Source organism: Oryctolagus cuniculus, chromosome 3 (genome assembly GCF_051225735.1).
Source record: "Oryctolagus cuniculus isolate XC-2025 breed Fujian yellow rabbit chromosome 3, ASM5122573v1, whole genome shotgun sequence".
NCBI classification, from domain to species: domain Eukaryota; kingdom Metazoa; phylum Chordata; class Mammalia; order Lagomorpha; family Leporidae; genus Oryctolagus; species Oryctolagus cuniculus.
The window spans coordinates 119,264,508-119,289,918 of record NC_142869.1 but is presented as its reverse complement, the minus strand read 5'-3'; the positions used below and the strand labels follow the sequence as shown (position 1 = coordinate 119,289,918).

Here is a 25,411-nt window from a genome sequence, read left to right as displayed (position 1 = left end):
GGCCTTTCTGTATCTAGGTATTATGGGTGTTGTGCATTTTATGTGTTGTGTCTACAAGGTGAATTCCCTAAAGAATTCAATTTTCAGTTGAATTACAGATAAATGAGCACTCACATAAATTAAAAATGTTCCTTTTAGTTCATCAGACTTAAGTAAATCTTTGATAAATAAGATGTTTTAAAATGTGTTGGTATAAAGGAAATAAAGAGGTTTTCAGAATATTTAGAATGCAATTGTACCTGGGTATACTGGTCAGGAAAAATTATACTGTTCTCTGTCAGGTGCTGCATGTCATAAAAGTATAATGTTGATCTAAGAACAAATAATCTGTATTAAAATACAATGCAGTGTTCATTGTTTCCCTTGTATCAAGTAAAAATTTAACTTTGGAATTTTTCTTTGAGAATAAAATAAATTAAAAGGATGCCTATACTTGTCTAATATCTCAGTTTTCATAAGTAAGCTAACTGTATTTTTTAAAAATAAGAGTAAATATAAATGATGTGACCACAAATATAAATTCAAGTATTGTTGGCTTCTTAAATTTTGTAGAAAATAATGCTTCAGGTATACTAATCAATATGTTTTCATAAGTTATTGATACAAAAAAATTTCAACAGTGCTTTAAAGTTACTGGGTGAAGGGGCCGGTGCTGTGGTACAGCTGGTTAAAGCCCTCGCCTGAGGCACTGGCATCCCATATGGGCTCTGGTTCTAGTCCCAGATGCTCCTCTTCTGATCCAGCTCTCTGCTACAGCCTGGGAAAGCAGTGGAGGATGGTCCGGGTCCCTGGGCCCATGCGCCTGCGTGGGGTACCCGGAGGAGGCTCCTGGCTCCTGGCTCCTGGCTTCGGACTGGCACAGCTCTGGCCCTTGCGGCCATCTGGGGAGTGAACCAGTAGATGGAAGACTCTCTCTGTCTCTGTCTCTCTCTCTGTAACTCTGTCTTTCAAATAAGTAAAATAAAACTTAAAAAAATAAAAAATAAAGTAAGTGGGTGAAAATTCTATATAAAAAGAATTTTATTTTGCAAAATTTTTTCCTAAACAAATAGTTGGATTGTTACAGAATCTAAAGAAAGACAGGGTAGAACGAAAAATACAAGCATGTTGTGCAGTGTGTAGGCAGGCCCAGGAGGCTTATGAAGGATAAATTTCATGAAACAATTTGTGTGTAATCAGATTGGCTTTGATTAGGAAAAATGTTTATTGACCTGTATTAACTCACTGGTAGAAAATTAGAATCTAACTCTCTAACATGGACAACAACAAGTTTCTTGGAGTGTTGACCTATTCTTTGCAAATTTTTTGCTAGAAGTTTTGATTTTTATTTCTGAAGTCTGCTTTTTCTTAATTCTTTCCACCACATTCCAAACTGCAGCTTTTCCCAATTTCAGTTTCCATTTAATTTGTGACCTCTCCCTCAAGTTTATAGTCAGATCCTGCAAGTTTTTTGGGCTCTGTTATTGTGACTTGACACTAAAAATGTTTGTCTTTTTTTTTTTTTAAACAAGATTTATGTTATTTGAAAGGCAGATTTACAGAGAGAGGAAAATGTTTGTCTTAGAGGTATAGTGTAACTTGATTATCTATTCTTTTATTTGTTTATTTACTTATTTATTTTTTACAGGCAGAGTGGAGGGAGAGAGAGAGAGAGAGAGAGAGAAAGGTCTTCCGTTACTGTTGGTTCACCCTCCAATGGCCGCTGGGGCCGGCGCACTGCAGCCAGCGCACCACGCTAATCCAAAGCCAGGAGCCAGGTGCTTCTCCTAGTCTCCCATGCGGGTGCAAGGCCCGAGGACCTGGGCCATCCTCCACTGTACTCCTGGGCCACAGCAGAGAGCTGGACTGGAAGAGGGGCAACCAGGACAGAATCCGGTGCCCCGACCGGGACTAGAACCCAGTGTGCCGGTGCTGCAGGTGGAGGATTAGCCTATTGAGCCATGGCGCCGGCCTGATTGCCTATTCTTGGCTTTTATTGATATATTTAAATCACTCAACATAATCAATTTCATATTCTTTTATTATTTCTAACAGTCAAACTTTCTTCGGCTTGAGGTTTTCTTGTTTATGATTCTACAATGTGTTGTACACTCCTAGCAGCAGACACGTTATCCCAGTGTCTAATTAAATTCAATCACTTTTCCATTAGTTCTGACTCCCAGATTATCTAAATTGACTCTACCATAAGGAGAAGCAAACACATCGAGGGAGGCAGAGGAGATATTTTTTGCCTCTTGGTAACTGGCCAAAGAAACAAAGATTTTTTGTTTTCTCAAGATAATTTTTTATGTTTTCTGATGTCTCTATTGGACTTTGATTGCTTGGGAAAATGAATCTTAAAATAATTCCATATTAGGTAGCTATTTGTTTTTAAGAGTTTTAAGAGATCACTTTAAAACTTCATTCAGTATTGTTTATACCTCCAGTTAAATTACCCTGATTAAATGGATGACTCCTATTTCATGATGATATATGAACCTATTTTTTCTTTTTTAAAGATTTGTTTATTTGAAAGGGGTAGAGAGAAAAAGAGAGAGAGAGAGAGAGAGAGAGAATATCTTCTATCTGCTAGTTTACTACCCAAATGGCCACAACAGTGAGAACTGGGCCAGGCCAAAGCCAGGAGCCAGGAACTCCAGCCAAGTCTTCTACATGAGTGTCAGGGGCTCTAGTACTTGGTCTATTCTCTGCTGTCTTCGCAAGTGCATTAGCAGGAAGCTGGACTGGAATTGGAGCTTCTGGCATCATAAGAAGCAGCTTAACCGTGCACGGTGTTGGTCAGCCTTCTAGGATTCTATTGTGATCAAGTGTTTTAAACCTTTGACACTTGTCAAGCCTTCTCAGGATCGCAGTTCCATAAGTAAGTCTTGTTGGACCCCTGGAGATCCTCACAGGACATATCTCTCATCATGTAGAGATAATGAACTACTTAGGCTTATTTGACATATTGGACTTTATGTGAAGCTTTGTAAATAACAAAGTGAAGTTGAATTTTATTTAAGTTATAAAGATACAGGTAAGAATAACTGAATTGCCTTGTCAAATGCTAAGCTGTTATCAAACTTTCAACTATGGTTATTCTAAGTCCACTGTCATTCACTGTTTTGATTCTTCCCTAAAAATATTTGCAATCAGGTTCATGGAAAAGACTCTAACAGGTATCATTGGATGAAGGTTTCTTATAGGTTTAAGATCAATGAACACAACACAGTTTTCAGAACTAATAATAAAATAGTTGGGGCTGGTGCTGTGGCGCAGTGGGTTAACACCCTGGCCTGAAGCACTGGCATCCCACATGGGGTCCGGTTTGGAGACCCGGCTGCTCCACTTCCAATCCAGCTCTCTGCTATGGCCTGAGATAGCAATAGAAGATGGCCCAAGTCCTTGGGTCCCTGCACCCACGTGGGAGACATGGAAGAAGCTCCTGGATCCTGGCTTCAGATCAGCACAGCTCCGGCCGTTGAGGCCAAATGAAGAGTGAACCAGCAGATGGAAGACCTCTCTCTCTCTCTCTCTCTCTCTCTCTGTGTGTGTGTGTGTGTAACTCTGACTTTCAAATAAATAAATAAATATTAAAATAAAATAGTTAATTAGCACTAGCAAAACCATTTTGCACACATTCTCAAGATGGGTCTTTGCAGAAGTTCAATAAAATTTACTCTCTTTATCACAGCACACAATTAGAGATATTGGGTATATTATCACACTTTTGAGTTATTTAAAATTTGTTTATAGGTACTCCACGTACAATAGGAAGACTTGTTTTGATTCCCTAACCTTGAGAGTTTTCTGTCTGAAATTAGTATGTGGCAAATCATTTTTCTTTATGTCCTTATGTAAAAATAACCACAAACTAAATTTATTTTATAATCAAACTGATTCATCTTTGATTTTATTCGATAAATTGGTATAGCTGGGGAGAAATTGTTTCTAAAAAGCTGTGATATACGTGTTGCTAGATTATAACTCTGTTCATTATTTTTGAGTTGCTAACTTGATTTATTATGCTCTTCCTGGTTAGCTGTCAAAATTCTATAAAAGTACAACTCCTAAAACAATTAATGCTGGCCTGATAATTTGAGTCAATGATTCTTGCCTATTGAAAAGATAAACTTGACTATAAGCTTACCCTAAGAAAAACACATAATTGACAGGTAAACTTAGCCTAGGAACCACTCTTTCTAAACCTCTTTTCTGCTCAGATGACACTGACAACTGGTCATCAGTAACCTCCCTGCTGAGGTGGGACCATCAGACGGGTAGCCAGAACAGTTTCATCCTGGCAAAGCAGGGAAATAAAAAGCTACAGTTTGATTGATCTATGATGTTTTCAGGAAAGAACTTGATCACAAGGGGCAAACGTGAGAGCTGGCAAAATCAAGATGGCGTCAACTCTAACAAAACAACAAATAAATCAGTCTAGGAGGCTGTAAAGAAAGGGCCCTACACATGATTGCCTAACAGTAACTATCACAAAAAAAACTCCAGAACTACAACGTATACAGAGGTCAGAACTTCAATGTTGTTAGCTGGGTATACAGCAAAGCATTATTGGTGTTCTCAAAACCAGCTGTGGGGTCTACACAAACCAAGATAAGTTACTAAATCTGCCAGTTACTATTGGTCAGAGGGCTGAAGACACTGCTCAGAGCATAGCCACTCAAAAAACTTCCCAGAATCCTCTTGCTTGTATGGTCTTAGATAACTGGGTGGTGTTCAATTACCTATTGGCTAAACAAGGAAGAGTTTTTGAAGCCACTCATAATACTTGCTGTACTTGCATAAAACCTAGATTATAGGAAATCATCCCCCAAACTAAATGATTACAGGATATGAAAGGGAGAAGACCCTTTACATGATTTGTTCTTTTGGCTACCTTCAGGAGTAAGGAGACTACTTTATAAGCTGTTACAAGTTTGTATTTCACTATTATTGGAATTATCTCATGTCTTATGGCTTTAAACTATTAAGACAAAAACTACACTCTGCAGGTCAACTCTTTCTATCAATGAGTACTCTGAAGGCCCAGACTCTAAAACTCTTGAGCACTTAACAACTAAACACAAAAACTGCTTCATTCCTCATGTAAGGATCTCCAGAGGTAGTTCATGCCTCTGGTCAGCAAGGAGTAGCCAGAGCCATCATCATTCACATCCCCTTAATTCTCAAGATGGAAGAATGAACAACAGAGAATAGGATTCAAACCAAATCACCCTTTAAATGGGTTTCCTCTTGACAACCCCAGAGCCCCAAAGCTGATGGCTACTATGTTGGTGCAGCAAGTTAAGCCACTACTTGTGATGCCAGCATCCCGTAGGACATTGCTTCCAGTTCCGACTGCTCTGTTTCCCATCCAGTTCCCTGCTAATGAGCCTGGGAAAGCAGCAGATGACTCAAATGCTTCAGCCCCTGCCACCCACGTGGGCGACCTGGACAGAGTTCCTGAATCCTGGCTTCAGCCTGGCCCAGCTACAGCCATTGCAGTCTTTGAGTTGTAAGGCAGCAGACGGAAGATCTCTCTGTCTGTATCTCCTGTCTCTTTCTGTAAGTCTGCCTTTTGAATAAATGAATAAATCTTTAAAAAAAACCTCACAAGCTTTCTGCTATGCTCTGTGGTTCCCAAGTTCCTTCCCCTAGACTTCTCTGCCCTGCTCCTTAATAATAGGTGCCAGCCGTCAGGTCTGATTACATCTCGTAAAGTTCCATTTTCTTAGGAGAGCTGCTCACAGCTTGGTCATGCAGGCACAGAGGCAATAAGAGCCCCAGGCCAGCAAGCCTGGGCACGCACAGAAAAAGGAATCCTTAGAACCAAATAGACTGGAGTATGACAGGAACATACATGTCAGAACCCTTCCAGAAGCAAGGGGTCCACTGAGCAAAGAGATCCGGAGTGGGAGCCCATCTCGCTGCACTGTGTCATAAATGCATTGAGTCCAAGCCCTTCCAATCACAACCTGCCTTGCCAGCATTTACACACACCAGCTGTTCTACCTACTTCATCCCTCTTTCCCCCGGACACCCCATCAGGGGAGGCCAATGTAAGATGAACCTCCTGCCTCCTTTGCTAGTCAGTCACACAGATGAATCATTTTTCCTTCTCAAAAGACACAGACTGGTCTTTGGGTGCATCACGTAGCCAATCTTCCTGGTTCAGGAACACAAGCATTCAAACTTGCCTTATGCATATACATTGCAGAGAGATGAGTGGCTTGGCTTTGAGCGGACTAGGGAAGCACTAGGAAATCCAGGGCACAGAATGACTTCCCAACCCCCCAAAGTCATCCAGACCTCCATGTATGAAGAATGAATACATTCCAAGTGCTGGGGTACAGGACAGCAGATGAAGGGCCAGAATTAACTGCAGAGATGGGAGTCACACCCCAGCCCCTAGGTTGCTCTGCCCATCTTGCAGGCTTGACCTCCATTAATATCAGGGTGAGTTTTCCATGACATTTCTCCAAAACATGGACATTCTCACCCCAGGAGCCCCTGAACCACAAAGCCTCACATGCTGAGAGAAGCAGCAGCCTCTGTAGGATGAATAAAAATAGTCTGGCTAGCAATCCAAGTTCCTTCCAGGACACGCCCACAGTCCATGAGCTTTGAGCCTCTTCCCAACTGCAAGTGAGAACAGCTCCTTCTGAGCTGCCAGAAGCTGCACCATGGCTGGCTGGCTTTGGCTCGCAGTCCAGCTCTGTCTTTTATCAATAGTAGTAGCCTGCAAGGATCATCACCAGCAGTGAAACTTGGTCCCCACCTCTAGTTGTATGGGAGTGCAGGTGAGACGGTATGGGCAAAACTCCAGCACACAGCAGATGCACAGCATTAGGTAGTGCCCATTCACTCTAATGACCATTTCTTATCACCTCCAATATTCCTAGGGTAGAAGCAAAAATGACTAAGAGAGGTCCAAGCTTTCAAAGAAGTCCCAGTGCACAGAGGATGACTCCCAGTGCACCATCTTCTCCGGGGTAGCAGATGTTCACAAGCTTCAGGTGTCCTAATGAGGTCCTTGGGGCACAGGCCATCAAGACATTGTAATAGAAGAAAGGCAAAAAGTCTCCAGCATTGCACCTGCCAGCCAGGCCGCTATACCTGTGGGCCTCATGGCTATCCAAGGCCTGCCTTTAGAAGTAGAAGAAATGGCCATGTGATTCACATGTGATGGGAAAGCGCATTTCCTATGCCTTAGACTTCACTAACTCAAGAAAACCCATCAGTACAAATGCATTCTGTGATGGATCCAGAAATGTGAATAAAAGTGTGGTTTGGGGAGGGTAATTCTCAATCATTAGAATCTTAGTGGTAATCAATTAATCAGGGGTGTCCCATTGGCAGAGAAGAGCACCATGGCTTCAATGTGTCCAGCTCTGCCAAACCCACACACTGATTATTCTCCCTGGAAGGCTTGGACAATTTGTAGTTACATCAGGAAGACCCATCACTCTCTTCAAAGAGCAGCCCCAGATCATCTGCTCCATGTTTACAGCATCTGTCCTCACAATCACTCATCACAACAGACACAGTAGTGGCCGTTTGAAATACAGGATAAAGGACGCTAGCAGCAGTGGGGCCTGGCATGGAAGTGACAAACCAGGCAAGAGGCTTGTCACACCCTGGAGGGAAATTAAATAAAGTTGCAAGACGCCGTGCACATTCAGAGCTCTGAGTTGTAACCTCTTTGCTAAATACTTGGTGTGTGTGTGTGTGTGTGTATGCACAAGCACCCATGTGCAAACATGTACATATCTTACCAGCTACACGAATGCCCCCAGATACTGATGGTGGTGATTCTCAAAAATAAATTATTTCAAAGAGAAGGAAACATCTGGAAGAGAAGCAAAGTGATTCACAAACAAACTAAAACTCATTCTTGTCATCTATGTTAAAATATATGCAATCTGTCCTGCTTTAGAAGCATCATCAGTTGAACTATGCCCTGTTTTTAACAGTCTTATAAGACAGAGAAATAAGGAAGTTGCCATAGCAAGTAATCTGTGGCTTGTTTCATGTGAGAGAGAGAGAGAGTGAGAAGGAGAGAGAATGTGTGCACTCCCTAATGCAGGTTTACTCTTTAAGTGAAAACAACAGTTGAGCCTGGACCAGACTGAGGCCAGAAGATGGGGACTCAATCCAGGTCTCCTCCACAGATGACAGGGACCAAAAACCCAGAGGCATCACCTGCTATTTCCCTGAGTTTGCATTAACAAGAGGCTGAAACTCAGGCACTCCAGCGTAGGACCCAGACATCTTAACTTACATCTTAACCAATGGGTGCAACACCTGTCTTCCCACCATTTTTAGATGAAGGAGGGAGGGAGGGATGGAGGGAAGGACAGAGAGAGAGAGAGAGTTGTATCTTTAGAGAGGATTTAGGGATTGTCACTTTGAAGGATTAAGCACCATAATTTTGGTTTCCCTTTGCCAAAGGGGACTTAGAAGAACCGTAAATGAACTAAGCATCCAAGGACAGATCTACAAATGTAGATCAGGCATCCTCTGTAACAGCACCTCACACCTGCAAGAAATGGAGACTTGAGATAATCATGGCCAGGCTTCTTTGCATGGGATACCACTTGCCCACCCAGGAGAGATGTGCTTTTCTGTTAAAGTACTCAGCCCTCTTTGTCCTGCCTTATTGTGGCTTTCTAAGCAAAGGCAGATGCTGGAGGGAGACCTTTGGCTCTGGGCTGCAGCTGAGCTCATCCCTACACCCCTGTTGGCAGGTGCCATTATTCAGCAGGATGCCCCAGGCCTGTGTGGTAGCTGGGAGTGCAGAGACAAAGGAGACCCCTGGTGCCCAGAGCTCTCAGGCTTGGATAGATTCTCTCCAGATGCCAGGTTGTTGTTCCTGCTTTCCCTCTGTCCAGAGGCCTCTTCTCCTCTCTGATTTGCTGGGGTCACACCTCCTCTAGACACCCTGTAGACCTAGTGTAGGCAAAGCCTCCTCTGCAGAGGACATCTCAACCCAGCTTTGGCCTATGCATGACCTCAGCCTCCCCATGACCCCTGATTGGCTATTGTGCTGTACAGACGTTCTATTGATACCTCCCCCCACCCCACCCCACTGTGCCTTGCTCACCCTTGTGCCTCCAGGGCAGGTGCTGACTGAGCTGGATGCCTGGAGGCCTGCTCTGACCCACCAGCCACACAGACCCTGGGACTGATGCTGGAACCCAAGCCTTTGCTAATTTCAATTCCCTCCCTTTCTACTCTGCCCTGACCTCCAACTGCCTGACTATGATTGAATCTGCTGAATAACTATATGATATAGCACTTAATAGGATACAAAAACACATGTGTGCTAGTTTTCATTTTCACATCTTATGACTTTATGGCTCCATGGACAAGCTGAGGCTCAAAGAGACACTGCCACACGGTGCAGCCCAGAGCTGCAGATACACTTTTCACTTTTCCAACAACAAGAGAGCCACCCGTGAGATCTGGCTCCACACCACCCAGCATTCACCTGGAACCCACATGGTAATACATGCTTCTGCTGGTATCTTTCTAGGTGACATCTATTACTATAATAATGGCCATTGTGTAATCTAACAACCTCCAAACATACATGCTCACATGTATGTACCTACATCATAGCACAGACACATGGACAACATGCCTCACATACACACATACACATTCATAGACACATACACACACCTACACACATGCATAGGCACATGCACAGGGACACATACACCCAGTATCTCTCTCTCTCTCTCTCTCTCTCACACACACACACACACACACACACCTAGATCCTTGATGTTGAGATATTTTTCTCCAACTCTTTTTTTTTAAATTTTTTTGTCTACAAGATTATTCAACACAAAATAACTCCTCCAAGCTTATTGATCTGGCTGTCCGTGTCTACTACCAAATCTGCCTTTAAATTAGGGTTTGGTTGCTGACCCAGCCTCAGCAAAGTGAGGATCAAATGCATAGCAATAGACCTGCAGAACAACCAGGTTTCCCAGGGCATAGTACCCAGCCTAGTATCCCACCAGATGTCCATGCAGACCCTTGACAGACACATGACCTCTCCTAGGCAGGTTTTTGCCACCACTGGACCTTGAGTCTACTCTTCAGATCCTCTCAGAGCTTTGTGTTAGTTGAGAGCATAGTACCCAAAAGCTTTTGCAGAGTTTCTAAGAGAAAGCCATCCTTTCATTTTCCATTTCCAGTGTAGCCTATGCTACGTTAAAAATAGCTGAGCCCAGGGCCAGTTCTGTGGAGTATTAGATAAAGTCACCACCTGCAGTGCCAGCATCCCATATGGGCACCAGTTCGAGTCCTGGCTGCTCCACTTCCAATCCAGCTCTCTGCTACGGCCTGGGAAAGCAGTAGAAGATGCAGGTGCAAGGGCAACCTGGGAGAAGCTCCTGGCTCCTGGCTCCTGGCTCCTGACTTCTGATCAGCCCAGCTCTGGCCATTGCAGCCATCTGGGGAGTGAACCAGCAGATGGAAGACTTCTCTCTCTCTGCCTCTGCCTCTCTGTAACTCTGCCTTTCAAATAAATAAATAAATCTTAAAAAAAAAAACTGAACCCATGATAGATACACCTCATTATACATGTGTCCAAACCCACAGGGCTAGGAAACTGTAGGGCTCATCCAGCCACAACTAAAATTCATGACAACTGATCCCTATGGGTCATACAGAAAGATGGATGGGTGTGTGGAGTTCAGACACTCCAGGAGCAGGATGCTGCATCAGAAAGGCACAGCAAAGTCAAGGAGGAAGATTGCCTTGTGACATCAGGAAATGGGAGCACCGAGAGTTAGGGATGCCCTCAGTTCTCTTAGAGAATCCTCACAGTAGCTCAGAGCAGCAGGTGCATGGATATTGTACGTAGACACTACGGGTAACTCAAATGCCTATCAATATCAGAGAGCAGTTAAAGGTTATGATGCTTCTATACTGCCAAATTCTATGCCACCACCACAAAGCAGAAAGTGGAAGTAGCTTAGAAAGGTCTCCAACTCATCATTGATTGTAACAAGCAACACGTAGCAACATATGTGGAGAATGGCCCATGTATACAACACACACATGTATATATATAAATTATATATTATAGATCTATACAACACTGTTTAATTCTAATCTAGATATCTTTGGAGTAGAGTTGCACTGGGAGTTCATGGAGAAGAAGAATGCTTTTCACATTTTCTATGTGATTTGAACTTTTGGGATGATAATGCGTTCATATGTTGCTTCTCTAAATTATTCAAGGAAAGAAATGTTTTATTATAGATAAACATTTTGCTCAATTATAATCACATTTTTAGTTACTATTTATTGAGTACCTATTGCACTTGTGGGAATGAATATAAATTATTGCTGATTTTCACACCCCATCAGGCAAAGTGAGCTTTATCATCCGGATCTCACATGAGCCATCTGAGGCTTGGCATTAAAGGAATTTCCACAGGGTCACAAAGCTAGGCTACCCAGGGCTGTCAGCTCTGTGGCACGAGCTTTTCCCATCTCACTCTGACATTCTTCAACCCAATGGACCATGAAGATGCTGATATTTACTTCCACGAGCATAAACTCGAATGCTCATAGTCTAAACTACGAATGCTCATCATCATAGATGATGCTTCAAGAAGGACATTTGGAAGCTTCTCAGTGCAAAATCAGGGCATTATTAAAGCTTATTCCAAAATCTTCCCATTTATAATTGGCATCTCTAGTCCAATATTCTTAAACTCCCGTCAGGGTGGGGTCCTCGTGCATCACCCAGATTAAAATGGTCTAATGCAGATTATGAATATATTAAGTATTTGTCAGGTTCTTCCTCTTCCCCATCTAGCCAATATTTCCCAAGTTCTGGATGCTCTGCTAGGTAATAGGACAAATATAGAGAAAATATGGTCCTACTTCTAAGGAGCTCAACGTCTATTGGGGAATAGCTCAGGTTCCATTAAGTTACAGATGTATTCATTTACACACACACACACACACACGTACACACATGCAACCTAGTGGTAATTGATATGCTAGAAACAGTGCTACATGAAAAGCTTCAGGATCTTAGGCTAAAACAAGAAGTAACTGAGTTTCTAGAACATTCAGTCTTTTATTATTCAGCGACCTGGTAACTGAGGCACACTTACTCGTGGCTGGCATTTCGCTATCCTTCTGGGAAGCTGAGAGTAATACAGAGCCCTCATCTTCCAGGAAGCCACGACCCAGCAGGCGGCAGGAGGGTCCACTGATGACAGCAGCTATGTGACTCTCAGTCCTAACTCAGGCTCCTGCTTAAGCTTCTTCCAGAGTAACACACACACTCGAAGCAGCTGGTGTACTGTGGGGAGAAGCAGAAGTTACCAAAGAGCATGGTGGTTCAGGCCGCAGCCCCCAAGCAGCACCCACGAGAGCTGGCCTTCATCACCCTCTTGCTCCTTTCTGGGTGTCCTGAGCACCTGCCCAAAGATCCCCCCTACAGGAAGCTCTCTCCTGCCTAAGGCTCCACACACTTCCCGGGCTCAAGGCTCACCCACCCTGCCTCTGGTGCAGGCTTGCCTACTCCTTGATGACAGCGGAGTCTTTCTTCAGCCCTGGTGTCCAAGCTGAATTCTTGACTGGCAGAATCCAGGACACAGGTGCTTTTCCCAGCCCTGAGAGCAAGATCCCATTCCAAATGCTTGCAGTGGTAGGCTCCCTTGTCACCCTCATCTCCTCACAGGTCCTTTTAAGCTCACTTTCCCCTGTGATGTCACTTGTGGATGTGACGTTGGGTTGCCTGGGCCACTCTGTGGCAGATGTGACTCTTCACTGCCTGAACCCCCAGCATGCACCAGGCTGCAGTGGTGACCCCTGAAATGCTTATTCCCTGTTGGATGAACCCAGCTCTGTGATGTTTAATCAGACTACTGTCATGCTCTATAGCAGAGTCTTTGCTGATAACATGGAGTGTCTCAGACAACCAACACAAAGAATGTTGTGGAACAAAGGCACCAAATAACAAAAACAATCAGGGTCTCCCCTCAAATGCCTTCTAATATCGCTCACCCTTTTACAAGAACAGCAACATTCCTCATAAATAATGCAAAGGCTTGGTGTGCCCTCAGCAACCTATCAGCAGCCAAGGCTGAACAGCAGAGTGAAGACATTTCACTTGTGGTCCTCTGCACACAGCCATGTGTTTGTCAACGTTTTTGTCACTCATAAAACTCCATGAATATAAACAGCATGTGTCTTCTCACAGACTGAGGGCACCAAAGTATTTGCAAAAAAGGCAGATCTCATGATGCTTCCATTTCCTTGGTTGCAATGGTGCCATTTGTGCCATGACAGGTGAGGGTCTGCCAGCAGTTTTGCTGAAATTTTAAGTTAGCAATCAAAAAAAAAAAGTTTTGTGAAATGAAAGTTAGTCGTGCACGGATGCCTTTTTTCTGAAAAAAAAAAAAACTGACAATCTAAAATAATTTGATGTGGCCATTTGAAAAGTAATAATGTTTTATTAGTCCTAAAGATATTTGGATTATTAGATTGCATCATTGTTACAAGGAGTTCTAGTCCATCCTGTCCTTTACCAAAAACAAGGAATGGAACAGCAAATATATCCACCTCCCCTCTCCTCCATGGGGAGATGGAGGGCTGCACCACAGGACTGAGAGAACGGGAGCGTTCCTCTCACATATTTTCTTACTCTTGGTTCGAGAAAATTATTATCTAATAGAGTGAGGTGAAAATCTAGTTTTAAAGTTAGTGTTCGGAGAAAAGCTAAAGAAAGAAATTGTATCCATCTCCCATTGCTAGTTCCAGGTTTCCACACCTAGTCTCAAGATATGTTCTCTCTTACTTAAATATTGTCAGTACCATAGTTCTCTGTGCTCCCCTTCAGTGACTCTGAAACACCCAGTGCTCATTCATCAACTGCAGCCGCTAGCCTTCCACATGGAATGAGTGGGATTATATCCAACTAGGAAGTGTCTGCACAGCAAAGGAAATAATCAACAGAGTGAAGAGACAATCAGTAGAATGGGAGATAATATTTACCTACTGGTCATCTGTGAAGCAACTACTATCCAGAATATGTAAGGAACCCAAACAACTCAACAGTGATAAGTGAAAATACAAATAATTCAATTTAAAAATGGACAAATTGGATGGACATTTGCTATAGTAGTTGAGATACCACTTGGGATGCCAACATCTCCTATCAGAGTTCCTGGTTTTGAGGACTGGCTCTGTTTCCTGCAAGTATTGCTTCAAGTGGTTGGATCCCTGCTACTGACATGGGAGATCTGGATTGACTTCCCAGCTCTTGGCTTTGGCCTGGCTCAGCCCTGGCTATTGCAAGTACTTGAGGAGTAAAATAGTAGATGAAATCTCTCTCTGTCTCTCTCTTTTCCCCTACCTTTCAAATAAATAAAATAAATATATAAAACATTTTAAATGAGGAAACTATCTGAATAAACATTTTTCATAGAAATACAACTGGCCGGAGTCAACACTGGCGCAGCAGGTTAAAGCCCTGGTCTGCACCACTGGCATCCCATAGAGGCGCCGGTTCTAGTCCCAGCTGCCCTTCTTCTGGTCCAGCTCTCTGCTATTGCCTGGGATAGTAGTAGAAGATGGCCCAAGTGCTTGGGCCCCTGCAGCCACATGGGAGACCCAGAACAATCTCCTGTTTCCTGGCTTCGAATCAGCACATCTCTGGCTGTTGCGGCCAATTGGAGATTGAGCCATAGGATGGAAGACCTTTCTCTCTCTCTGTCTCTCCTCTCTCTGTATAACTCTTTCAAATAAATAAATAAATCTTAAAAAAAGAAATACAAATGGCCAAAGAGCATATGAAAAAATGCTCAACTTCATTGAGGAAATGAACATCTAAACCACAATAAGATATCACTTCACCTCACAATGATTTTTATTAAAAAGGCAAAAAGTAACAGATGCTGGTGAGGATGAAGAGAAAGAGAAACACACATACAGCATTGGTGGGACTGTAAATTAGTGTAGCCATCGTGAAAGTTCTTAAAAACAAAACAAAACAAAACAAAACAGGGGTCAGTGCCGTGGCACAGTTAAGTTAATCCTCACCCTGCGGTGCCAGCGTCCCATATGGGTGCCGATTCGAGACCCGGCTGCTCCTCTTCCAATCCAGCTCTTTGCAGTGGCCTGGGAAAGCAGTGGAGGATGGCCAAGGTCTTTGGGCCCCTGCACCCATGTGGGAGACCTAGAAGAAGCATCTGGCTCCTGGCTTCAGATTGGCCCAGCTCTGGTTGCAACCATTTGGGGAGTGAACCAAAGGAAGGAAGACCTTTCTCTCTGTCTCTCATCTCACTGTCTATAACTCTACCTCTCAATAAATAAATAAATAAAAACAGAGCTATTATATGATATAACAATCTCACTACTGAGTATACTTCCAAAGAAAATAAAATCATTGCGTCAAACATACCTACACTTGCATGTTATTGCAGCCTTTCCACAATGGCCAAGATATGGAATCAACCGAGTCATCCATATGTAATGGTCTATTACTCAGCCAGAAAATGGAATGAAGGGGCTGGTGCTGTTGAGGAGCAGTTTAAGTCACCATCTGCATCCCACATGGGTGAATCCCTCTGCTACACTTCCTGCTGCACCACTGCAGCTCCCTGCTAACACACCTGGGAAAGCAGGGGAAGATGGCCCAAGTGCTTAAGCCCCTGACAAGCCCCTGTTCATCTACTACCCAGAATATGTAAGGAACCCAAACACGTGGGAGTCCTGGAAGAAGCTCCTGGCTCTTGGCATTGGCCTGGCCCAGCCCTGGCCATTGTAGCCATATGGGGAGTGAATCAATGGATGGAAGATATCTCTGTGTGTGTGTGTGTGTCTGTGTGTCTGTCCCTCTCTAACTCTGCCTTTCAAATAAATAAATAAACATTAACAACAACAACAAGGCATTAAATCCAGTCATTTGCAGCAAAATGGACAGAACTAGAAAACATTCTGTTAAATGAGATAAACCAGGTCCAGAAAGACAAATATTGCATGTTCTTTTTCATACATAGGAGCTAAAAATAATAGATCCCAATCAAATAGTAGAGGTTGAGAAGAAAGAGAAGGGATATGGGGTGATGGATAATGGATACCAAAGCAGAGTTAGGTGGAAGAACTGAGTTCCCCGTGTTCTGTAGCACAGTGGGATGACAACCATTCCTGTTATGCATTTTATGCCGAACTAGAAGAGAGGAGCAGAAGGATCTAAACATAAAGGAATAAGAAGGAAATGAAAACGCTAATTAAACTACACACTCTATACATTTATTGAAGTGCCAAACTGTGACCTCAAACTATACACAATTATTACATGTTCATCAAAAAAACTTAAAAAAAGATATGTTTTCAAATTCAAGTTATGTTGTCTATGTTCTTCTGAGCACCAGCTTTGAAACTTGTATATCCAAGTTAGCTGTGGCAAAAAAAGTATTTGCAAACATGTTTAATGGCTTGATCATGGTCATTAAACAGATGTAGAAGAGTTTAATCACACACGTCCCTGTGTTGAACACTTAAAAATAAAACAAAAACAGGCTTTATGTGATGGTTTGGTTAAATAGAGACCCTCGCTGTTCTAGAACCTAGTTCATTCCTCGGGGAATACTCTGAGGTGTGTCACTTCTGCATGAAGGGAGTGCTGATGATAGCTGTGGCCTGGTTTTCACTCTCTGGGTTCATTGCTTTTTAATGCTGAATGACTCCTTGATCTGGTTTCCCTCCAGCGATGGCATCCAGAAGTTTCTGCCTGGGACTTAAACCAGAGGTGCAAGGATTGCTCAGAGGTAACTTTTAGCTGCAGAAATACTTATCAAGCCCAGACATCATGCCTGCCCATGAAGCATTAATATCAGTCTCTGAGCACAGTAAGCCAGAAACCGCGGAGCAGCCTCCCACAAACAGCTGAGGAAGAGAAATCAGAGACCAGGAGTTGCTGAGAAATGACCTTGACCCCCAAAGCTGCCAGCTTCCAGGTTTATCTGGAAGTTTCTCACTAATGGCTGTTGCATGCAAAGCTGCCGCTCAGTATGGCTTTGGGCGCTTCTCACGGCTCACTGCAAACATGGGATGAAACCAGTCTTCCAGTCTATGCAAAGCAGGCAGAGCAGAGACAAAGCCACCCACAGACCATGTGATGCTGCCCCTGAGCTTTGGCACCAGGAGAGGTCCTGACATTCGGAAGAGAATGCAAATGAGGGTGACAGCCAGGGTTATGTTTTAAGTATCAGATTGGGTGCTGAATGTGTCCCCCAGAGGTCCACGTGTAAAATCCTTGGGAGCAGTGGAAAGTTTAGGATGTGGGCTGGTGGTCCTTAGAGCGCTGGGGTGCCCCCAAGAGGTGGTTCTTGGAAAAGCGCTGTTATAAAAACCTGAGTTTGGCTTCAGCTTCTCTCTGCTTCCGGACTAGCTGTGCAATCTTTCCTCCTCACACCATCCACCAACCTTTCTAGAGAGCAAACCAACAGGGCTGTCTGACCCTGAACTTGAACCTCCAGAACTATGAACCACATAGGCCTTTCTTCTTTATTAGCGAGTGGTCTCAGGTATTATGCTGTAATACTGAAACACTAAGACAGCCAGGAAAGAGAAAGCCCGGGAGAATGATACATCCTGACCCTCTCCTGCTCGGGCAGCTCGGCAAGTCCCTTTGGGCTGTGAACCAGAACCATCTGCCCAGCAATAATACTGTTCTTTCTCCTTCCAAAGCAAGCATGCTTTTCTATTAAAACTTGCCAATGAAATGAGCAGCTAGTAGGGAAGATGACAGTTAAGATACCCTTGTCCCACCTTGGAGCACCTGGCTTTGACACCAGCTTACTTCTGATTCCCTAGCATGATAGTGGTGATGGCTTGAATAATTGATATCCTGTCTTCCACATGGTGGACCTAGCTTGGCCCCACCCCAGACACTGCGAGCATTTGGGGAGTAAGCCAGTAGATGGGAGATTCTCTCTCTCCCCAACCCCATCTCTCAAATAAATAAAGCATTTTTAAAGGCCAATGGCAATTTTGCTTTTGTAATAGGCTTGGCAGATGCTATATCCTAGCCTCTGTGTGATTTTTCAGTGATAAAGATTGTACTGCTGGAGTCCTCTTAGGGCCCTGGTTTGTGTCCTGCTGACGAGGACTTACTGGAGTGCTGTGATTTGCCTCCCTAATTAGCCTGTCTCCCAGTTCACCCCCAGTCTCATTTCTCCCAGAAAATGCCATGGATGTAACGCCGGCGGGCTGTATTTCTGGCGGCTCATTTCTTTCTTGCCCATTCCCAATTTGTGTGGGGTAGAGATTGTTTCTCAACCTGCACTATAATCCACAGTAAGTGTTAGCTGACAAGAGTCTTTTAAGTGGAATTGCTCTTGTTACTGCTGTAATAAAATCCATCGGGAAGATAAAAAGCCAGCCATTACAGACTTGGGTCCTCTGCTTTTCTGGTGAGAGTCTCACTCAGAAAGGAGTTTTACGGCACATTAACATGTTTAATGCTGGCCCAGGTTTGTGCTTTTAATAGCCTGGACAGCTCTTCAAAGCCTGGGAGGATGCTCTGATGCTACCCAGAGCTGCTGTGCTGCACACCCCTCCTCTCCGGGCTCAATGTCTTGAGGGCCACCTGGGCGGCACCAGCACGAGCCAGCATGGCCTCCAGGAGTTCCTAGGCCTGCAGAGGGCTGGCTGGGGATGGAGAGGGGCAAGTCTGCCTGGTAAGGAGATGGACTGGAAGCTCTTGGGTGAAGATGTTGAATAAACTTCAGCTTCCATGTAGTGGATGTAGAGTGACTCTACCATTGTGCAAAGGAGGAGTCTGTGTTTCTCCTGTGCTCAGCAGAAAGCAGCGTATGCTCTGGGTGCAGAAGTGAGGGAGTGGAGGTACACCTGGCTCTCAGCCCTGGACTTGCCATCACTGGTCCAGAAAGGCAGATGGAAAATTCCTACTTGTGCATCCACACCAAGACAGAAGCAATCAGCTGATCCAGCACACTGAGCCTGCTCCAGTGTGCAGAAAGAACCTCAACTATGGCCAAAGAGTGGAATGCCACACCAGACACCATGAGCAGCTCTTGGGTGGAATAAGAAGGCCTGCATTCTCACTGCCTTCTCTCTTTGTGTTGTTCAAGAATGGTGCAGTGAGCATTTACTACTGGGTGCCATGCTGTGTGCTAGACAGTAACACGGGCAAAAAGACACAATCCTGACTTTGAAAAATGGCTGGGTGATTTTCTGTGCATTCCTCTCCTCACCAGCCGTGTACATCTACCCTCCATTCAGTCCTGGGGGCTGGGACTTCTTTTGTCCACACTGCACCTGTGTCCACACCAGATGCTGTCAGACCTTTGGTTGCACAGATTCCTTTCCAGAGGATCCTACTTCTCACTCACCCCAAACAACCCATTCCCACCTCAGAGTCCCTTACCTTCAACTGTGCTCCAACTCCCACCACCCTGGTGCCACTGTAGGGGTCAGGCCACACCACCCATCTTTCAGTCTCATTATATTGGAAGCATTGGTGAAGATACCCAAAATCTTCCCCAGGTGCCTAACAGAAAGCAGCCAGCAAATGCCTGCTAACCCGTGGCCCTAGAAAACAGCACCCCACAGGGACTCAGGCAGGCACACATGCTCTGCTGTTTGCATCGCAAGCTCACCTGCAAGTGGGAGCTCCTTTCTTAAGCCAGAGTCAACCTGGTGCAGGGAATACAGCGTTGGTTTGCATTCACCAGCAGAAGCCCTGGACTTAAGAATTTTTCTTCACTGCTTGGGAGGTGTGACTCTGGAAAAAAAAAGCACCCACACTTTCTAGACTTCTGTGGTTAAAAGTGAGGAAAATGTGCCCTGATTTATCCCAAAGTGATTTAAAGAATTATGCTGCCTGGCTTCCTCTCCACCTGAAAGCATCCATAGATCCCTGCTGCTCAGGAGAGAGCCTGAAGTTAGAAGTCTCCCAGAATCCCCAATAAAGGGTCAGAGGCAGGCCCTCGTCTTCCACTTTTGCTCTCAGTCCCACTCTGCTCCCTGCCCGGGCATCTCTTCTCTTTTGCACCAGAAGCAAAGCCACTCAGTGCACCTGCGTGCTGCTGCCTCCATATCCACCCCATCTCCTCTCCATGCGAGAACTTCCATCTGTGCTTCTTCACCTAACGTGCTCCTCATGTGTGCATCACTGGCTCTGTAGCTTACTATTCCTCCCTCTGTAGGCTCTTCAGAGAGGTTTCCATGGGTCAGGTGCATGTTCAGGGGGCTCTAGACCTGACAGGCCTTCCACGAATGCTTGGCGACCTGGTTCTCCGGTTGAGTTCTTTGTCCACAGTTGGACTCCTGTCTTCCCACCTCATGTTCCAGAAGGTGAAATTCACAAGGATGGGGGCCCTGCCTCCACAATGAATGTGCTGTCTTCTGGAGATGCTGTCATGACGGATCCCATGTCACACACAAGTTCAGGGAGGGTCTCCCCACACACCAACGTGGCTCCGATTTACTTGTTCTAATTTAACACACACGCGGGTCTCTGCACACACTGGCTCTGAGTTGCAACACACACGCAGGTCTCAGCACACAACACCTTGTTCTAATTTACAACACACATGCAGGTCTCTGCACACACCACCCTGGCTCTAATTTACTCTGTGGCCTCTCATTCCATGAAAAAGAAAAACTGTGGAACAAATCCCCTTGACAATGGTCTTTCCCAAGACACCAATTCTTTACTCTTCCTTTTACTTTTAACTGATACATAAAAAAATGTACACATTTCCGCCACAGCAGCCAAACCCACCAGACCCGCCAGAGCAGCCGGACCTGCTGGACCCGCCAGACCCGCAGGAGCCGCAGAGTTTGTGCTCCAGCGCTGGAAGGGGAGGTGAGCTAAAAACCTCTCGGTAACCTAAGACATTGGTGGGGAAAGGCAGAAAAAGCCTGCAGAGAACGAGGCCTGAAACCCCATTGGGGAAAGTTCACCAGGCTGGCTGGAGGAGAGAAAAAATCGAATAAATAAGGAGAACCTGCATGGACATTTAGCCTCTCTCTCCACTCACCTTACAAAGCCGAGCAAGGCAAAGGGCAGGCGCCATTTTACTTAAGTAAAGCGGTGCGCGCCATTTTGCATATGTAAAGCAGGTGTCTCTCATTAGCCAAGCAGAAAAACCTGACTCTGGTAAGCAAACGAATACACACAGGGGCCAGATTTCATACATCAACTACTCTCAATTCCACTCAGCTGTGTGGAATTACTTTCCAACTGAGTCAAAAAAAAAAAAAAAAGAGAGAGAGAGAGAGAGAGAGAACAAGAGCAAGCAAGAGAACAATCAGGGTGAATCACCTTTGGCACACCTTTAACCCTGTAGAACCAGAGCTCTCTGGCCACACCCATCACAGCCTCTAAGGATCCATCAAAAGCAGACAGTCCTCTTAATCTAGAGTCACAGTATAATGAGAAAAAAAAAATCTCCAATATGACAAACGCAAAAGCCGAGGTAACAAGAACAAGGAAGACACTATGATGCCCCCAAATGAAATAGACACCCCAATTCAAGATTATGAAGATGATGAGATAGAAGAAATGCAAGAAGCAGATCTCAAAAAATAAGAACATTAAGAAGTTCTCAAAAACAAATTCTCGAACTACAGAAATTCTTAATGGGCAAGATAGAAAATCTCTCTCGTGAAAATTAAACATTAAGGAGGAATCAAAATGAAATTAAACAACTAGTAGAAAATGAAACTGTGATAGTGACGAGAAATCATAATGAAATGAAGAATTCAATAGATCAAATGACAAACACATTAGAGAGCCTTACAAACAGAATGGGTGAAGCAGAAGAGAGAATATCAGACTTAGAAGATAGAGCACAGGAAAATATACAATCAAACCAAAGAAAAGAAGAGGAAATTAGAAATCTAAAAAATATTGTCAAGAATCTTCAGGATACTATTAAAAAACCCAACATTCGGGTTCTAGGAGTTCCTGAAGGCATGGAGAGGGAGAAAGGATTAGAAGGCCTTTTTAGTGAGATATTAGCAGAAAATTTCCCAGGTTTGGAGAAGGACAGAGACATCCTAGTACAGGAAGCTCATAGAACCCCTAATAAACATGACCAAAAGAGATCCTCATCATGACACGTTGTAATTAAACTCACCACAGTGTAACATAAAGAAAAGATCCTAAAATGTGCAAGAGAGAAACGTCAAATTACTCTCAGAGGATCTCCAATCAGACTCACAGCTGACTTCTCATCAGAACCCCTACAAGCTAGGAGGGAATGGCGAGATATAGCCCAGGTACTAAGAGAGAACAACTGCCATCCCAGAATATTATATCCTGCTAAGCTCTCATTTGTGAATGAAGGTGAAATAAAGACCTTTCACAACAAACAGAAATTGAAAGAATTTGTCACCACTCGTCCAGCCCTGCAAAAGATGCTTAAAGAAGTGTTACACACAGAAACACAGAAACATGGTCATCAATATGAAAGAAGGTAAATGAAGGAAATCTCACATCAAAAGATAACAGAAAGTTCAAAACATATATCAGAAAATATCTTTGGCAAATGCCAGGGCAAAGTTACTAATTATCAATAGTCACATTAAACGTTAATGGCCTGAACTGTCCAGTTAAAAGACACAGATTGGCTGATTGGGTTAAGGAACAAAACCCATCTATTTGCTGCTTACAAGAAACACATCTTTCCAGCAAGGATGCATACAGACTGAAAGTGAAAGGCTGGAAAAAGATATACCATGCCAACAGAAATGAAAAAAGAGCGGGCGTAGCCATCTTAATATCGGACAACATAAACTTTACCACAAAAACTGTTAAGAGAGACAAAGAGGGACACTATATAATGATTAAGGGATCAATACAACAAGAAGATATAACAATTATCAATGTATATGCACCTAACTACAGGGCACCGGTTTATTTAAAAGATTTTGTTAAGGGACTTAAAGGGAGACTTAGACCCCAATACAATAGTACTGGGGGACTACAATACCCCACTCTCAGAAATAGACAGATCAACAGGACAGAAGATCAACAAGGAGACAGTAGATTTAAACGACATTATAGCCAAAATGGATCTAACAGATATCTACAGAACTTTCAATCCTACAGCTAAAGATTTTACATTCTTCTCAGCAGTACATGGAACCTTCTCTAGGATTGACCACATACTAGGCCATAAAACAAGTCTCAGCAAATTCAAAAGAATTAGAATCATACCATGCAGCTTCTCAGACCATAAAGGAATGAAGTTGGAAATTAGCAACTCAGGAATCCCTAGAGCATATGCAAACACATGGAGATTGAACAATGTGCTCCTGAATGAACAATGGGTCATAGAAGAAATTAAACAAGAAATCAAAAATTTTCTGGAAGTAAATGAGGATAACAGCACAACATACCAAAACTTATGGGACGCAGCAAAAGCAGTGTTAAGAGGAAAGTTTATATCAATAGGTGCCTACATTAAGAAATTGGAAATGTGTCACTACCCCTCTTCAGGGAGGAACGACACAGGACCCTGCGTTGTTCTTTCGTCTGCTCGGCCCTCCCCGGGTTTGCTGCTGATTCTTCCCGGGTTGGCTACCGACCCTTCCACCTCCATGGAAGGGCGGTTCCCCCTAGCCACTTTCCCCACTTCCGCGGGGGAGCGGCACACCGCAGGCCGGCTCTCTCGGGGGCTGCACAGGTGTTCCTTCAGATGTTCCTGGTGCATGTTGTCTCTCTCCTCCTTTATAGTCCTCTTCACCAATCCCAACTCTGGTACCCACACGCCGAGTACGCTGCTCTCCTCCAATCAGGAGCAGGTCCTACAGTTTATTGGTTGAACTGGAGGCAGCTGTGTAGAAGCTGTTTCTCCCTTCTCAGCGCCATATTGTGGGAGAGCAGATGCATAGAATAAGTCTTAATTCCAGTAACTTAGTCTAGTCTGAGTTGCTCCCCACAGAAAGGCACCAAATAGATGAGCTTTCACTGCATCTCAAGGATCTAGAAAATCTGCAGCAAACCAGACCCAAATCTAGTAGGAGAAGAGAAATGATTAAAATCAGAGAAGAAATCAACAGGATTGAATCCAAAAAAACATTACAAAAAATCAGTCAAGCGAGGAGCTGGTTTTTTGAAAAAATAAACAAAATTGACACCCCATTGGCCCAACTAACTAAAAAAAGAAGAGAAAAGACCCAAATCAATAAAATCAGAGATGAAAAAGAAAACATAACAACAGACACCACAGAAATAAAAAGAATCATCAGAAATTACTACAAGGACCTGTATGCCAGCAAACAGGGGAACCTATCAGAAATGGATAGATTCCTGGACACATGCAACCTACCTAAATTGAATCAGGAAGACATAGAAAACCTAAACAGACCCATAACTGAGACAGAAATTGATACAATAATAAAGACCTTCCCAACAAAGAAAAGCCCAGGACCAGATGGATTCACTGCTGAATTCTACCAGACATTTAAAGAAGAACTAATCCCATTTCTTCTCAAACTATTCAGAACTATTCAGAATCCTCCCAAATTCTTTCTATGAAGACAGCATAACCTTAATTCCTAAGCCGGAAAAAGATGCAGCATTGAAAGAGAATTACAGACCAATATCCCTGATGAACACAGATACAAAAATCCTCAATAAAATTCTGGCCAATAGAATGCAACAACACATCAGAAAGATCATACACCCAGACCAAGTGAGATTTATCCCTGGTATGCAGGGATGGTTTAATGTGCGCAAAACAATCAATGTGATGCACCACATTAACAGATTGCAGACGAAAAACCATATGATTATCTCAATAGACGCAGAGAAAACATTTGATAAAATACAACACTCTTTCATGATGAAAACTCTAAACAAACTGGGTATGGAAGGAACATTCCTCAATATAATCAAAGCAATTTATGAAAAAACCACGGCCAGCATCCTATTGAATAGGGAAAAGTTGAAGGCATTTCCATTGAGATCTGGTACCAGACAGGGATGCCCACTCTCACCACTGCTATTCAATATAGTTCTGGAAGTTCTAGCCAGAGCTATTAGGCAAGAAAAAGAAATTAAAGGGATACAAATTGGGAAGGAAGAACTCAAACTACTCCTCTGCAGGTGATATGATTCTTTACTTAGGGGACCCAAAGAACTCTACTAAGAGACTATTGGAACTCATAGAAGAGTTTGGCAAAGTAGCAGGGTATAAAATCAATGCACAAAAATCAACAGCCTTTGTATACACAGGCAATACCATGGCTGAGAAAGAACTGCTAAGATCAATCCCATTCACAATAGCCACAAAAACAATCAAATACCTTGGAATAAACTTAACCAAGGACGTTAAAGATCTCTACGATGAAAATTACAAAACCTTAAAGAAAGAAATAGAAGAGGATACCAAAAAATGGAAAAATCTTC

At 43.6% G+C, this 25,411-nt stretch overlaps 1 long non-coding RNA gene across 7 annotated transcripts in view; it reads right to left on the bottom strand.

Annotated features, from left to right (window-relative positions):
• Positions 1–23,732, bottom strand: part of LOC149127478 (uncharacterized) — a 32,103-nt gene extending 8,371 nt beyond the window's left edge. For 2 of the 7 annotated variants that reach the window (XR_016231660.1, XR_016231655.1), the window contains exons 1-3: positions 21,033–21,165; positions 19,647–19,771; positions 12,126–12,316 (exon numbers count right to left, since the gene is read on the bottom strand). This is a non-coding gene — a long non-coding RNA (uncharacterized LOC149127478). Of the gene's footprint in view, positions 1–12,125; positions 12,317–13,833; positions 13,948–19,646; positions 19,772–21,032; positions 21,166–22,133; positions 22,238–23,397 lie in introns of those variants that run through there. The other 5 variants (XR_016231656.1, XR_016231657.1, XR_016231658.1 and 2 more) reach the window with 5 other exon arrangements.
• Between the last annotated feature and the right edge of the window lie 1,679 nt (positions 23,733–25,411).